Source organism: Mauremys mutica, chromosome 14 (assembly GCF_020497125.1).
Source record: "Mauremys mutica isolate MM-2020 ecotype Southern chromosome 14, ASM2049712v1, whole genome shotgun sequence".
In the NCBI taxonomy this organism is placed as follows: Eukaryota; Metazoa; Chordata; order Testudines; family Geoemydidae; genus Mauremys; species Mauremys mutica.
In genome coordinates this window covers 4,138,758-4,153,721 of record NC_059085.1, presented here as the reverse complement: position 1 = coordinate 4,153,721, position 14,964 = coordinate 4,138,758, and positions in this window count along the sequence as shown.

Sequence of the window (14,964 nt, the reverse complement as noted above, 5' to 3'; positions counted from 1 at the left end):
ATTCTCTAACTTAATCCTTTTAGATTTCTTACAAATAGTCTTTTTCTTAAGCAGGATTCTGTAACTTTTTGTGTGGACTAGACGGTCAATATAACGCTGTAAGCAGGCATCTTCTGGTTTAGTTATTTTCTTTAAAACACGATCAGGGTCTGCACTAAATTGCACAGCATTTATCAATGTCACCCCTTGCGCTAAATGTTCTTGGGTTAGGCACAGACACTGCATAGCATAGCCTATTGCAATAACAGTGTTTAATCAGCTTTCCAAACACAGCTCAGCACACAGGCCCTGGAGCTTGCAGTTTGTATCCACTGAAGGCCAAGTCACATAGTCATGGGGCTGGCACATCTATGATACAGCCCTCACAATCTTCGAAAAGCTTTTCCCTAAGGCAGTGTTTAAGGACAGCATAAACAGCAACACATACAATAGTCCGCATGACTTTTTTACGCTCACGATGTGGCACTGGCTCAGTTAGTTCTATGCCAAGCCACCTCCTAAACTCCTCATAGCCCTCATCCTCAGAGTCCTCTTCAACAATTTGTATCGGCGTTGAGCAAAACCAAGATGGGCCCAGTTCATCTTCGCTGCTTTGATGCAACGCTGTCCAGGGCCTCTGGGTCCTCTAGAAAGGCACCGTCGTGCTGTTGAGAGATTTTCAGAAAAGAAACAGTGTAAGCACCCCACTGCTTGTTTTTAGATTTAGCCCCCCCTCCCCCTGCCCCCCGGTTCCTAACCCATTACATCCCCTCCTCGAGCGTCACTTCTTAAGAGATAAGAGAGAATGTTCTTTTTTCTTGGGTGGGTCCTGGGGGGGGGGGGGGGGGGAGGGGCTGAAAAAGAGGCTGCACACAGGGCTCCATTTACTCTAAATCCGCCACTGAACAACACACTTCTTTTCTAACCCTGGCTCCTCTGCCAAGCTGCATCCAGGGAGCAGCCTGCTTTCCTCAGAGGTAACCCCCATGCAGCTCTCCCAGGAACCAGCCTTAAGGAGTGATAGGCCTTTCCCCTGGGCTCCATCACCAGTGGCTGCTGGTTTCTAGAGAGCAGAGGGGCACCACCCCGCCAAATTAGACAAGCACACACAAGTGTGTCATTACAAATCTCAAACACAGCGGGTCTGTAGCAGCCTGTGATTAATTTGCTACGTTTGCAATTCATATTTAGCAGCAGGGCATCTTCAGCACCCTGGGCCCATGCACAGACTGCGCAGTCAAGATCTGGCAGGAGGTGAAACAGTGGAGGTTTCCTAAGCGTCTGGGGCACTGGCTCCAAACCTCAAGCCACAGGCTGTGGTAACTGTAGAGCACTCTCTAAAGTATTGCGTCTAACTGCCCCTTGTAGACCCTGCTGGCGAACTAGGGACCTTTTAGCACGTGCCAGCAGGGACTGCACGTGGCAGTTTGAGAACTAGGGACCTTTTAGAGCAGCGTTTCTCAAACTGGGGGTCACAAGACTATTCTGGGGAGGGGGTCACAAGAGTGCTGGCTGCTGGCCGGGTGCCCAGCTCTGAAGGCAGCACCACTACAAGTAGCAGCACAGAAATAAGGGTGGCCTGGTATGGAATGGGGTCATCACAACCAGAAATATTTTCAAAGGGGGGTCCCAGCAAAAAAAGTGTGAGAACCCCTGTTTTAGAGCTTGCAAGCAGGGTCTACATGCAGCAGTTTGAGACTAGAGACCTTTTAGAGAGTGCCAGCAGGCAGGGGCGGTTCTAGGAATTTCGCAGCCCCAAGCACGCCGGCAGGCTGCAGGGGGCGCTCTGGCGGTCGCCGGTACCGCGGCTCCAGTGGAGCATCCGCAGGCATGCCGGCGGGAGGTCCACCAGAGCCGCGGGACTACCAGAGCCGCCTGCCGCCCTCCCGGCAACAGGCAGAGCGCCCCCCGCGGCATGCTGCCCCAGGCACGCGCTTGGCACGCTGGGGTCTGGAGCCGGCCCTGCCAGCAGGGTCTGCGTGTGGCAGTTAGAGCACAGCACTTTAGAGGGCCCTGCAGCTTACATCTCTAATGACTGTCACAGACTCCAATACCTCGGTAGATCCAAGGGCCGAATGTGCAGGGCAGGGTCCTCCCTTGGCCCTAGTGGGAGTGGAAGAGGGAGAGGTCCTGGCTAGTCCCAGGCTACCTGGTGGGAGGAGAGGAGAGGGGAGGGGAGCTGGGACTCTTTACCTGTCGCACAGGAGATGCTGAGGCACTCAGCAGTGGGTCAGCATGGGGACGCTGCAGGCAGGCAGGAAAGCACAGGGGTTGAGGCCACTGGAAGCCCGGGACAGAGCCGGAGCAATGTCAGGACTCAAGTACAGTACAGACCCGTTTACGTGCGACCCGTTTACATGGGAATCCGCTTATCACGCAGTAGCTCCATGCCTCCCAGTGCTACCTATTTAACATGCGAGACTCGTTAACACATGGTACAGGAACTTGCTATGTAGTGCTACAGATTTGCTCACTAACTCACTGACATAGAATTCGACAGGAAGTGCGGAGCGGAAACGTGTTGTATGACTTTACCACCGACGGGGGTGGGGGAGTGGGCGGGGAGGGACAGCAGTGCTTTAAGGACGGTCCTTTGCTGCAGCACCGCTTTGAGGATACATACTTTAACATCGGGGCGGCTCCAGGCCCCAGCACGCCAAGCGCGTGGCTGGGGCGGCACGCCGCGGGGGGCGCTCTGCTGGTTGCCGGGAGGGCGGCAGGTGGCTCCAGTAGACCTTCTGCAGGACCTCCCGTGGGACTGGCGACTGGCAGAGCGCCCCCTGCTGCGTGCCGCCGTGCTTGGGGCGGTGAAATGGCTAGAGCCACCCCTGTTTAACATTGCTGCCCCTTCCCTCCCCCGCCCGCCCCTCATCAGTGGCCCTGCTGGTAGGGACCCTACCGATGGGGCCGCCGATGGGGGAGGCAAAAAGGGCAGGGACATTAAAGCGCTGCCACGGCAGCCCTTTACGGATGGCCTTTGCTCGGCCGCCGACGGGGAGGGGGGCACAACAACATTAAAGTGCTGCCGCGGCAAAGGACCCTGCCCCTTTTGCCCCCCTCGGCCGCTGATGAGTGGGGGGTCAAAGGGAGCAGCTGCCCCAGGGCCAGCTATTTAAAAGGGCCCGGGGCTCCGGACGTCGCTACTGTAGCAGTGGCATCCGGAACCCCGGGCCTTTTAAACTGCCACGGGAACCCTGGGCAACGTGGACCCAGCAGCCTAGAAGGGCTGGCTGTGGGATACTGACCCCAGCCCCGCCTCTTCTGCCCGAGGCCCCGCCCCGTACCGGCAAGCATCCTGAGTTACTTTCACCCCCGTGTAGTAATAATAATGTTTTTATTAGATTACACATTTGAATTTATATTATTGCAAAGAGCCATTAACAGGCCTGCAGTATTTGGGATGCTGTGAATACATATATCATCCTAGATAATTATACATGTATATATAGATATCTTAAGATATTTCAGCATGACCCTCTTAACCCACAGGCCGATGACACACGGTCTTGACGGCTTGACTCCTGACATCTGCGCGTAAACGGGTCTGTACTGGAGCAGGACAGCTAGACAAAAGAGCACCTCAGAGTGAGCGGGAGCTGGGCACAGGTAGGGGGAGGCAGGGCTGGGACAGGCTGTGCAGGGAGTCACCCCCTGCTCCCTTACTGCCCCATCTTCCTCCCAGCTCCTCCTCACTCCTCACCCCAATTTATCATCCACCACTGTCCATCCCCCTCTCTCCAGGCGCAGCTGCTCAGCTGGGGAAGGACAGAACCATGTTCCCAGGCTCAACGGGGTGATGGCATGATCAAGCCCATCTGAGCTGGAAATAGCGTCCCCCCAGCGGAGTGCCAGCCATGAGCCCCGTCCCAGGGCAATCCCAGGAGAGCCTGGCCAACCCCCACTCCCATTGCCATGAGCGCAGCAGTGTCCTCCTGTGCTGTGTTAGAGGAAAGGACAGAAAGGCAAAGGAATATACATGGGCCTAGGCTTCCTGTTTCCTTAGATTCAACCCTCCCTGTCCAGCCTCTGTCAAGTGGTAGGTTTGATTTTCCCATAAGGGGGTCCATCCCACCTTGAATAAAGAGGAGTCAGTTGGGATAAGGTGAAAAACAAATAAAGCATATTGAAGAATTGGTGTACAATGAATAGGGCAAAAAAACCCAGGAGGGAGTAAACAGTAAAATTATGCAATACAGTGATGCCCCCAAAATAAACCCTATAAACAGGCAAGTAAATCCCTCAATAGAAATCTTCTTCTATAGATTAAGTTTTGATTGTTGCCTGGGACCTCAGTCCTCTGGCTAGTTGAAAGCCATCGATGAGGAGCTCCAGGGAGTCCCATGATGTTCCTCTGGGTCTGAAGAAGAGTAGATGGTACTTCAGGAACAGCAGCTGAAGATGGATGATGGTGAGTGTGATGTGGCTGTCTGTCCTTCTCTTCTCCTTGCAGCTGATGGCAAATGCATGTCCAAATGGAAGCAGAGCTGTGAAAAGAAAACCCTAGCCCCCCTCTACCACTAGGATGCATAGGCAAGTGCAAGTCAGACCGCAACAGCCCTTTGCTGTCACTCGGATGGACAGCCCCTGAGCAGGGCTCAGGACAGACTTATCTAACCTTACCTGGGAAACTCCGTAGAAGGAGCAGAAAACCCGTTCTGGGAAACCCCATGGAAAAGGTAGTAACAAACAGTTCTATCCAGAAGTTGTTTACCACTTCTGAGGAGAAATAAAAGGCGGGAAAACTTTGATCAGCTGGGTCCCATTGGCACAAACTCCATTTTGGGAACCAGTTTGGGTTCCTGAAATTATACAAAACATACAAAATGAACAGAACCCAACAATCCCCTCCTAGGAGGAGTTATGGCGATAAGCACAACTACTACAAACATATAAAGCAGATTCTTAAACTAACAATCCCAAGGCATTAATATCAAATGGCAACGTTGGTGTCCTATTACCATTTCCTTTTTTATACATACAAAAGTCAATAGTTAACATCACCAGATCTATCAACATAAATATTGTAGTCAAACTCATGGTAAGTACAAATCAAGTTCAGCACCACATCATTATGATTAGGGGACTTTATATGGATATTCCTGGATTTTATCTGAGCATCTTGATGATGCATTATAACAGACAAAGACATTTCTCCAGGTAAAACCATGGGTGGGGATATGATATTTATTAAAGTACATCTAGTGAAGTCCCTAGACCAGTTAGAAACAGTGCTTGTGGGAACCTAAAATACACATTCTAGGAGAGATTTGCATATAGGGCCAAAAACTTGAGTTGAATTCTGCAGATGTTTGGTGACAGCTAGATAGCAAAATCCCTTTGATTTATGTGCAGATAATGTGGCCCATTGCCCTTCCTCATCTCTTATTTCTCTTCCAAATCGCATCCCTCTTCCACGTCTCCAGTCCCTTAGGGATATGGTAGTAGGAGAAGAATCTGTTGTTGTCTCCATAGTAGGCGATGGAGATGCCTTCTTCCGTGGTCTTTCCTGATTTTGGAGTCTTGCTTTATTGTAGTTGGTCTAACATATCCAATCTTCATTTTCCCTAATTGACATAGTACTGCTCTCTTGAAGGAGTATAGCAGGGATTCTTAAAAGAAATATTGGTTTCAGAGTAGCAGCCGTGTTAGTCTGTATCCGCAAAAAGAACAGGAGTACTTGTGGCACCTTAGAGACTAACAAATTTATTTCAGCATAAGCTTTCATGGGCTACAGCTCACTTCTTCGAATGCATAGAATGGAACACACAGACAGAAGATATTTATACATACAGAGAACATGAAAAGGTGGAAGTACGCATACCAGCGGGAAGAGTCCAATCAATTGAGATGAGCTATCATCAGCAGGAGAAAAAAAACTTTTGAAGTGATAATTGAGATGACCCATAGAAGGTGTGAGGAGAACTTAACATAGGGAAATACATTCAATTAGTGTAATGACCCAACCATTCCTAGTCTCTGTTTAAACCTAAGTTAATTGTATCTAATTTGCATATTAATTCGAGTTCAGCAGTCTCTCTTTGGAGTCTGTTTTTGAAGTTTTTTGTTGCAAAATTGCCACCTTCAAGTCTGTCACTGAGTGGTTAGAGAGGTTGAAGTGTTCTCCCACTGGTTTTTGAATGTTATGATTCCTGATGTCAGATTTGTGTCCATTTATTCTTTTGCGTACAGACTGTCCGGTTTGACCAATGTACAATGTATAAAAGAACTATATACATGGTTATGGTTGAGAGGGTCATTCTTCTTTATAACCTTAGCCTGAAAGAAGAAGAGAAAAGATATATTCATAGAATATCGGAGTTGGAAGGGACCTGAGGAGGACATCTAGTCCAACCCCCTGCTCAGAGTAGGACCAGTCCCCAATTAAATCATCCCAGCTAGGGCTTTGTCAAGCCGGGCCTTAAAAACCTCTAAGGAAGGAGATTCCACCACCTCTTAACCCATTCCAGTGCTTCACCACCCTCCTAGTGAAAAAGTTTTTCCTAATATCCAACCTAAACCTCCCCCACTGCAACTTGAGACCATTGCTCCTTGTTCTGTCATCTACTACCACTGAGAACAGTCTAGATGTACCCTCTTTGGAACCCCACTTCAGGTAGTTGAAGGCTGCTATCATATCCCTCCTCACTCTTCTCTTTCTCTTCTGCAGACTAAACAAGCCCTTGCCTCATAAGTCATGTGCCCCAGCCCCCAATCATTCTTGTTGCCCTCCGCTGAACTCTCTCAAATTTGTCTGCATCCTTTCTGTAGTGGGGGGCCCAAAACTGGATGCAATATACTCCAGATGTGGCCTCACCAGTGCCAAATAGAGGGAAATAATCACTTCCCTCCATCTGCTGGCAATGCTCCTACTAATGCAGCCCAATATGCTGTTAGCCTTCTTGGCAACAAGTGCACACTGCTGACTCATATCCAGCTTCTCATCCACTGTAATCTTTTCTGCAGAACTGCTGCTTAGCTAGTTGGTCCCCAGCCTGTAGTGGTGCATGGGATTCTTCCGTCCTACGTGCAGGATTCTGCACTTGTCTTCATTGAAACTCATCAGATTTCTTTTGGCCCAATCCTCGAATTTGTCTAGGTCACTCTGAACCCTATCCCTACCCTCCAGCATATCTACCTCTCCCCACAGCTTAGTGTCATCCGCGAACTTGCTGAGGGTGCAATCCATCCCATCATCCAGCTCATTAATAAAGATGTTGAACAAAACCGGCTCCAGGACCAACTCCTGGGGTACTCCACTTGCCAGCCGCCAACCGCCAACTAGACATCAAGCTGTTCATCATTTCCTGTTGAGCCTGACAATCTAGCCAGCTTTCTATCCACTTTATAGTCTATCCATCCAATCAATACTTTTTTAAGGCCTGGTCTACACTAGGACTTTAATTCGAATTTAGCAGCGTTAATTCGAATTAACCGTGCACCCGTCCACACCAGGAAGCCATTTAATTCGACATAGAGGGCTCTTTCGTTCGAATTCTGTACTCCTCCCCGACGAGGGGAGTAGCGCTAAATTCGACATTGCTATGTCGAATTAGCCTATGTGTGGACGGAAATCGAACTTAGTAGCTCGGGGAGCTATCCCACAGTGCACCACTCTGTTGACGCTCTGGACAGCAGGCCGAGCTTGGATGCTCTGACCAGCCACACAGGAAATGCCCCGGGAAAATTTGAATTCCTTTTCCTGTCTGGCCACTTTGAATCTCATGTACTGGTTGGACATCGGGGCGAGCTCAGCAGCACCGGCAAAGATGCAGAGCTCTCCAGCAGAGGAGTCCAGGCAATCTCAGAATAGAAAGAGGGCCCCAGCATGGACTGACCAGGAAGTCTTGGATCTGATTGCTGTGTGGGGCGAGGAGTCTGTGCTTTCGGAGCTGCGCTCCAACAAACGGAATGCAAAGACCTACGAGAAGGTCTCCAAAGCCATGACACTCAGAGGATACAGCCGGGATGCAATGCAGTGCCGCGTGAAAGTCAAGGAGCTGAGACAAGGCTACCAAAAAATCAAAGCGGCAAACGGACGCTCCGGAGCCCAGCCCCAGACATGCCGCTTCTACGAGGCACTGCATGCCATTCTCGATGGGTCTGCCACAACCGCCCCACCAGTGTCCGTGGACTCTGACGATGGGATAGTGTCGACGGCCAGTTCCTTGGTGATGTTCGCGGACGGGGAAGATGAGGAAGAGTTTGAGGAGGACGAGGCAGGCGACAGCGCTTACAACGCTGATTTCCCCGACAGCCAGGATCTCTTCATCACCCTCACTGAGATCCCCTACCAACCCTCCCCAGCCGTTACCACGGACCCTGAATCAGGAGAAGGATCAGTCGGTAAGTGCTTTAAACAAGTTAACATTTATTTCTTAACTGAACAGGAAAATACACTAGGCGAACAGAAGGTCTATATACAGGGGGATGGAACAGGCATCTTCCTCTGAGATCTCCAGGAAGCTTTCCTGGAGGTAATCGGAAACCCTATGCAGGAGGTTCCTGGGCAGAGCTGGCTTATTGGGTGCCCCGAGGTAGCACACTTTTCCGCGCCACGCTATCAGCTGGTACTTGGGGACCAGTGCCTTGACGAGCATGGCAGCATAGGCCCCTGGCTTGTAGTGGCTTTCCTCCAGTATGCGCTCTCTCTCTGTCCGTGAGACTCTCCTCAGGGTGATCTCGCGCGCGGACTCCTGCATGTAATTAGAGTAATTTGTGTACTATTAGTAATGGTAGTGTTTCACTATTCCTTTGCATAACAAGAAGCGTCACTTTACAGCCACGTGGTGGAGGCTACAGAGTGGCAGCATACAGGGATCTTTCCCAGGGAACAGCCGCGAGGGGGTGCAACAGGGGCAGAGTTTATGCTTTCAGGATTGCCTGCAGCAAGAGGACAGAGCTGTACTTCACTTTTAAGCAGCCAAAAGTGTTTGGCTTACCATGCCTGGCTGCTCCACGGATTCTTCTTTCCTGCCCCGCTTCTCTGATCTGCAGTGCAGTACCCCAGGCAATGAAAGCGAATTCAGAAAAATCGAACTTTCCCTGAGTGAGTGCGCATGAGAGAGGTGCTGTGCATGCTCTTGTTCACAGACACTGAGTAGACTATGTTTCTTTGTTGAAAAAATGTATCTTTGTAAGGAATTCACTCTCTTTTTCACATCACACAGGTGCAACTGTATCCCGACCTGCTCCACCATGCCCCTCACAGAGGCTGGCGCAGATTAGGCGGCGTAAGAAAAGGACAAGGGACGAGATGTTTGCTGAACTTATGGGCTGCTCCAGAGCCGAGGTGGACCACCAGAGCCAGTGGAGGGAGAACCTCACTCAGCAGCAGCGCTCACACAGCGAACGGGAGGACAGATGGCGTCAGGAGGACTAGCAGGCGACTCAAACGCTGCTTGGACTAATGAGGGAGCAGACGGACATGCTCAGGCGCCTTCTGGATGTTCTGCAGGACCGCAGGCAGGAGGACAGAGCCCCCCTGCACTGTATCTGCAACCGCCCTCCCCCGCCACAAACTCCAATACCCCCCTCACCCAAAATAACAAGAAGGAGGGGCACCAGGGGCCGTGAAAACTGTCACTGCACCACAGCAGAGTGCTAAATTACCCAAAAGCTCTCAGTCCCTACATTTTGAAAAGTCCTTCCCTTACTGTGTTGTTGAGTATTAAAAGTAGTTTGCTGTTAATTACTGTTTCCGTCATGTTTCTTTGCACCAGACTTTGTGTGAAGTGGGGGAGGGGTTTGGTAATTGCATAGGACAGTCACCATTACCAGGATACAGACATGGGGGCAGGATCAACAGCAGGTCACACACAGAGTGCAGTCACTAGGCACCCTGGTCAGTCTGTGAGATGTTTTTGATGTTCTGTTCATAGGTGGCAGGTGCCCTGCTCCAGGTATATTTGGAGGTGGGTCTCTCCTCCGGCCCTGCCTGGATCGGGCTCTGGCCCACGCGGGTCTCCCCCCGTCCCGCCAATTCCCTGCCCCCACCTGCCACCCCTCCCCCGGCCTTTTGCCCCTCCCCCCCCCGCCGCGCTGCGTCCCTGCCTGCCAGTAGAGCGGCTACCCGCAGAAATGCTGTCCGCTGCCCCAGGGTCCTAGCGCCTGCCATCCACAAATGGCAAGGCAGGCTGCGCTCACCCTGCCCTTCTACCGTAGCCCTGAGCCTCTACAATGCCACAAACCCTCAGCCCCAGCCAGAGACCTCATCCCCCTATACCTCCTCCCCCTTCCCACACACCCCTCACCCCTTCCTACGCCCCCACCCCCAGCCCAGAGCCTGCACCCAAACTCCGTCCCAAAGCCTACACCCCTCACCCCTTCCTGCACACCCACCTGTAACCGTCCTCCCCCCAGAGACCGCTGTAGGAGCAGTAACCTATCATTCCTAGAGTCTAGAAGCGGTCTCTGCATCCCTGCACACCCTACCCACCACAGTCTGCGTCCCTGTGTCAACCCTTTAATGCGAAGTCATTAGTAAAGAAAAGGTTGTTACTTAACAATGCTCAATTAACTTTATTTTTACACGTGTGTTGGAAGGGGGAAAACGGGATATGCAAATGCAGAGGAGAGTCAACAGTAACTGGGTAAAGAAACGGGCAGGTTCAGCTTCTCTGTAAAGAAACAGAACAGTCACAGGTTACCCTGCTCACTGAGGAACCTAGCTTTCAAAGCCTCCCGGATGCACAGCGCTTCCCGCTGGGCTCTTCTAATTGCACGGGTGTCTGGCTGAGCGTAATCAGCAGCCAGGCGATTTGCCTCAACCGCCCATCCCGCCATAAAGGTCTCCCCCTTGCTCTCACACAGATCGTGGAGCACACAGCAAGCTGCAATAACAATGGGATATTGGTTTCGCTGAGATCCGAGCGAGTCAGTAAGCTACGCCATCTCCCCTTAAGACGTCCGAAAGCACACTCCACCACCATTCTGCACTTGCTCAGCCGGTAGTTGAAGAGTTCCTTGTCAGTGTCCAAGGCGCCTGTATAGGGCTTCATGAGCCAGGGCATTAGCGGGTAGGCTGGGTCCCCGAGGATCACTGTAGGCATCTGCACATCCCCAACATTTATTTTGTGGTCCGGGAAGAAAGTACCTTCCTGCAGGTGTCTAAACAGACCAGAGTTCCTGAACACACGCGCGTCATGAACCTTGCCCAGCCATCCGACGTTGATGTTGGTAAAGTGTCCCCTATGGTCCACCAGTGCTTGCAGCACTATTGAAAAGTATCCCTTGCGGTTAATATACTGGCTGGCCTGGTGGGCCGGTCCCAGGATAGGGATGTGAGTCCCATCTATAGCCCCACCGCAGTTTGGGAATCCCATCGCGGCGAAGCCAGCTATGACGACCTGGACGTTTCCCAGGGTCACTACCTTTGAGAGCAGGAGCTCCACGATTGCATGGGCTACTTGCATCACAGCAACCCCCACGGTAGATTTGCCCACGCCAAAGTGGTTCGCTACTGACCGGTAGCTGTCTGGCGTTGCAAGTTTCCAGAGGGCTATGGCCACTCGCTTCTGCACAGTGAGGGCTGCTCGCATCCGGGTGTCCTTGTGCTTCAGGGCAAGGGTCAGCAAGCCACACAGTTCAAGGAAAGTGCCCTTACGCATGCGGACGTTTCGCAGCCACTGTGATTCATCCCAGACCTGCAGCACTATGCGGTCCCACCAGTCCGTGCTTGTTTCCCGGGCCCAGAATCGCCGTTCCACAGTATGAACATGACCCATTGCCACCATGATCTCCACGGCGCGGCGTACCGTGCTTTGTGACAGGTCTGTGCCACTCTGTGACTTCCTGTCCTCACCGCGCTGCCGTTGCCTCCTCGCCCGATTTCTCAGCATCTGACTGTGGAAGAGGTGGACGATCAGGTGTGAGGAGTTGACAACGGCCATAAGTGCAGCGATAATCGCTGCGGGCTCCATGGTCGCAGTGCAGTGCTGTGGCATCCGCGCTGTCACTGACAGGAAAACTGCGCGAACTGATTTCCCGCCGGCGGGAGGGACGGTTGAATTCTGACAGTTTCCCAAGACCACCCTCGACACAGTTTTTCCCCCAGCATGCATTGGGGGGAAATCCCAGAATTCCAATGGTCAGCGGGGAGTGCGGGAACTGTGGGATAGCTTCCCACAGTGCACTGCTTCCAATTTCGACGCTTACCCTGTTACTGTGGACTCACAAAGTTGAATTAGTGTCCTTAGTGTGGACACACAAATTCGACTTTGTAAGGTCGATTCCAAAAATTCGAATTAACTTAAAACGAACTAATCTGGTAGTGTAGACATACCCTAACTTGCTGGCAAGAATACTGCGGGAGACCAAAAGCTTTGCTAAAGTCAAGATATATCACATCCACTGTTTTCCCCATATCCACAGAGCCAGTTATGTCATCATAGAAGGTAATCAGTTTGGTCAGGCATGACTTGCCCTTGGGGAATCCATGTTGACTGTTCCTGATCACTTTCCTCTCCTCCAAGTGCTTCAAAATGGTTTCCTTGAGGACCTTCTCCACGATTTTTCCAGGGACTGAGGTGAGGCTGACCAGTGTGTAGTTCTCTGGGTTCCCCTTCTTCCCTTTTTTAAAGATAGGCACTATATTTGCCTTTTTCCAATTATCCAGGACCTCCCCCGATCGCCACGAGTTTTCAAAGATAATGGCCAATGGCTCTGTAATCACATCAGCCAATTCCCTCAGCATCCTCGGATGCACTAGACCTGGACCCATGGACTTGTGCATGTCCAGTTTTTCTAAATAGTCTTTAACCTGTTCTTTCACCACTGAGGGCTGCTCACCTCCTCCCCATACTGTGTTGCCCGGGACAGCAGTGCGGGAGCTGACGTTGTCTGTGAAGACCGAGGCAAAAAAAGCATTGAGTACTTCAGCTTTTTCCACACCATCTGTCACTAGGTTGCCTCCCCCATTCATTAAGAGTCTCACACTTTCCCTGACCTTTGTCTTGTTGCTAACATACCTGTAGAACCTTCTTGTTACCCTTCACATCCCTTGCTAATTGCAAGTCCAGTTGTGTTTTGGCCTTCCTCGTTACACCCCTGCATGCTCGAGCAATATTTTTATACTCCTCTCTAGTCATCTGTCCAAATTTCCACTTCTTGTAAGCTTCCTTTTTGTGTTTAAGCTCACCAAAGATTTCACTGTTAAGGCAAGCTGGTTGCCTGCCATATTTGCTATTCTTTCTGCACTTCGGGATGCTTTGTTCCTGCACCCTCAATAAGGCTTCTTTAAAATACAGCTAGGTTTCCTGGACTCCTTTCCCCCTCATATTAGCTTCCCAAGAGATCCTGCCCATCAGTTACCTAAGTCCCATTTACTCCCTGTCCCCAACTGCCCCAGAACCTTCTGGAACCTTCTCCCGGTCCCGGAGTTCCTGCTGTTCCCAACTGTCACAGAACATTCCCTCAGCCCCATCGGTGTTCCTGCAACTGCCACAGAACCTTCTGGAACCTTCCCCCAGCCCTGGGGACACCCCTTCCCCCAATTGCCATAGGACTTTCCAGAACCCACAACGATGCCCCTTTCTGCAACAGGCACAGAGCCTTCCCCCAGGCCTGGTGATACCTCTGCCCACAACAGGCATGGAACCTTCCCCTAAGTCTGGCAATGCCGCATCCCCAACTATCAAAGAGCCTTCCAGAACCTTCCCCCACCCCAAAGCTGTTCCTGTCCCCAACTGCCACAGAACCATCCCCAACCCAGTGCTGACCTTGTCCCCAACTACCACAGAACATTCCAGAACATTCCCTCAGCCCAGTTGATGCCCCTCCCCCAACTGTCACAAAACTGTCCAGAACCTTCCCCCAGCCCTGGGGACACCCCTAGACCCAACTGCCACAGGACTTTCCAGTGCCTGCCCCAGTGATGCCCCTGCTTCAACTGCCATGGCACCTTCTTCCAGCCCCAGGTACATCACCTACCCTCAACTGCCACAGAATCTTCCAGAACCTTCCCTCAGCCCCAGTGATGTCTCTACCCCCAACTGCCACAAACCTTCCAGCACCTTCCCCAGACCAGGGGTTCTCAAACTTCATTGCACCGTGATGCCCTTTTGACATAAAAAATTACTACACGACCCCAGGAGGGGGGGACCGAAGTCTGAGACCACCTGATGTCCACTGTCCTGGGTGGGAGAGCCAAAGCCTGAGCCCCACTGCCCTGGGCAGGGAAGGGTCAAAGTCGAAGCCCAAAGGCTTCAGCCCCAGCCAGGGGGGCCTATAACCTGAGCCCTGCTGCCCAGGGCTGTATCCTTCAGGCTTCAGATTTGGCCCTGAGCTGCACGCAGCAAGTCTAAGATAGCCCTGTAACAGACAGATACCACTTTGGGGTCCTGACCCGCAGTTTGAGAACTGCTGCCCTAGACGTTAGGTCCATGGGCTGTGGTGGGGCTGCTGATGGTAGGATTAGTGATTATCCCCACGGCGGAGCAACAGGCAGAGACCCAGAGGCCAGCCTAGCAATGATGCCAGTGTGACCCAGAGCCCAGTGGCTGGGGGCCATGCTGTTAAGAGGCAGAATGTAGCTAAGTCCCCAGGGGATTCTTGTGAGGGCATGACACCATGGTGGGCAGGGCCGTTCTTACCCATACGCAAAGTACGCAGCTGCGTAGGGCACCAGGACATTTGGAATCTGTAGGAATTGTGATCTAACATGACAAAAAAACACAAGCTAGGGAACCCCCTTATCCCCTCCCTGCAAATCCCCACAGAGTGGGACAGCACACAAATGAACACATGCACGCAGCCACGCAGTGCCGTAACAAGGGCGAGGCGAGTGAGGCACTTGACTCAGGCGCAAAAAGTTGAGGGGCACAAAAAATGGTGGAGGAAAAAAAAGCCACTGGCACAGAGATATTTATAACCCAAGTGATCCTCCCCTCCCCGGCCCCACCTGCCGCATCCTCGCGCCTCCCCTGAGTGGCCCCCAACCACAACTTGCTTCCCCCAGCCCCTTCCCAGACCGGAGCGGAGCAGCTCCAT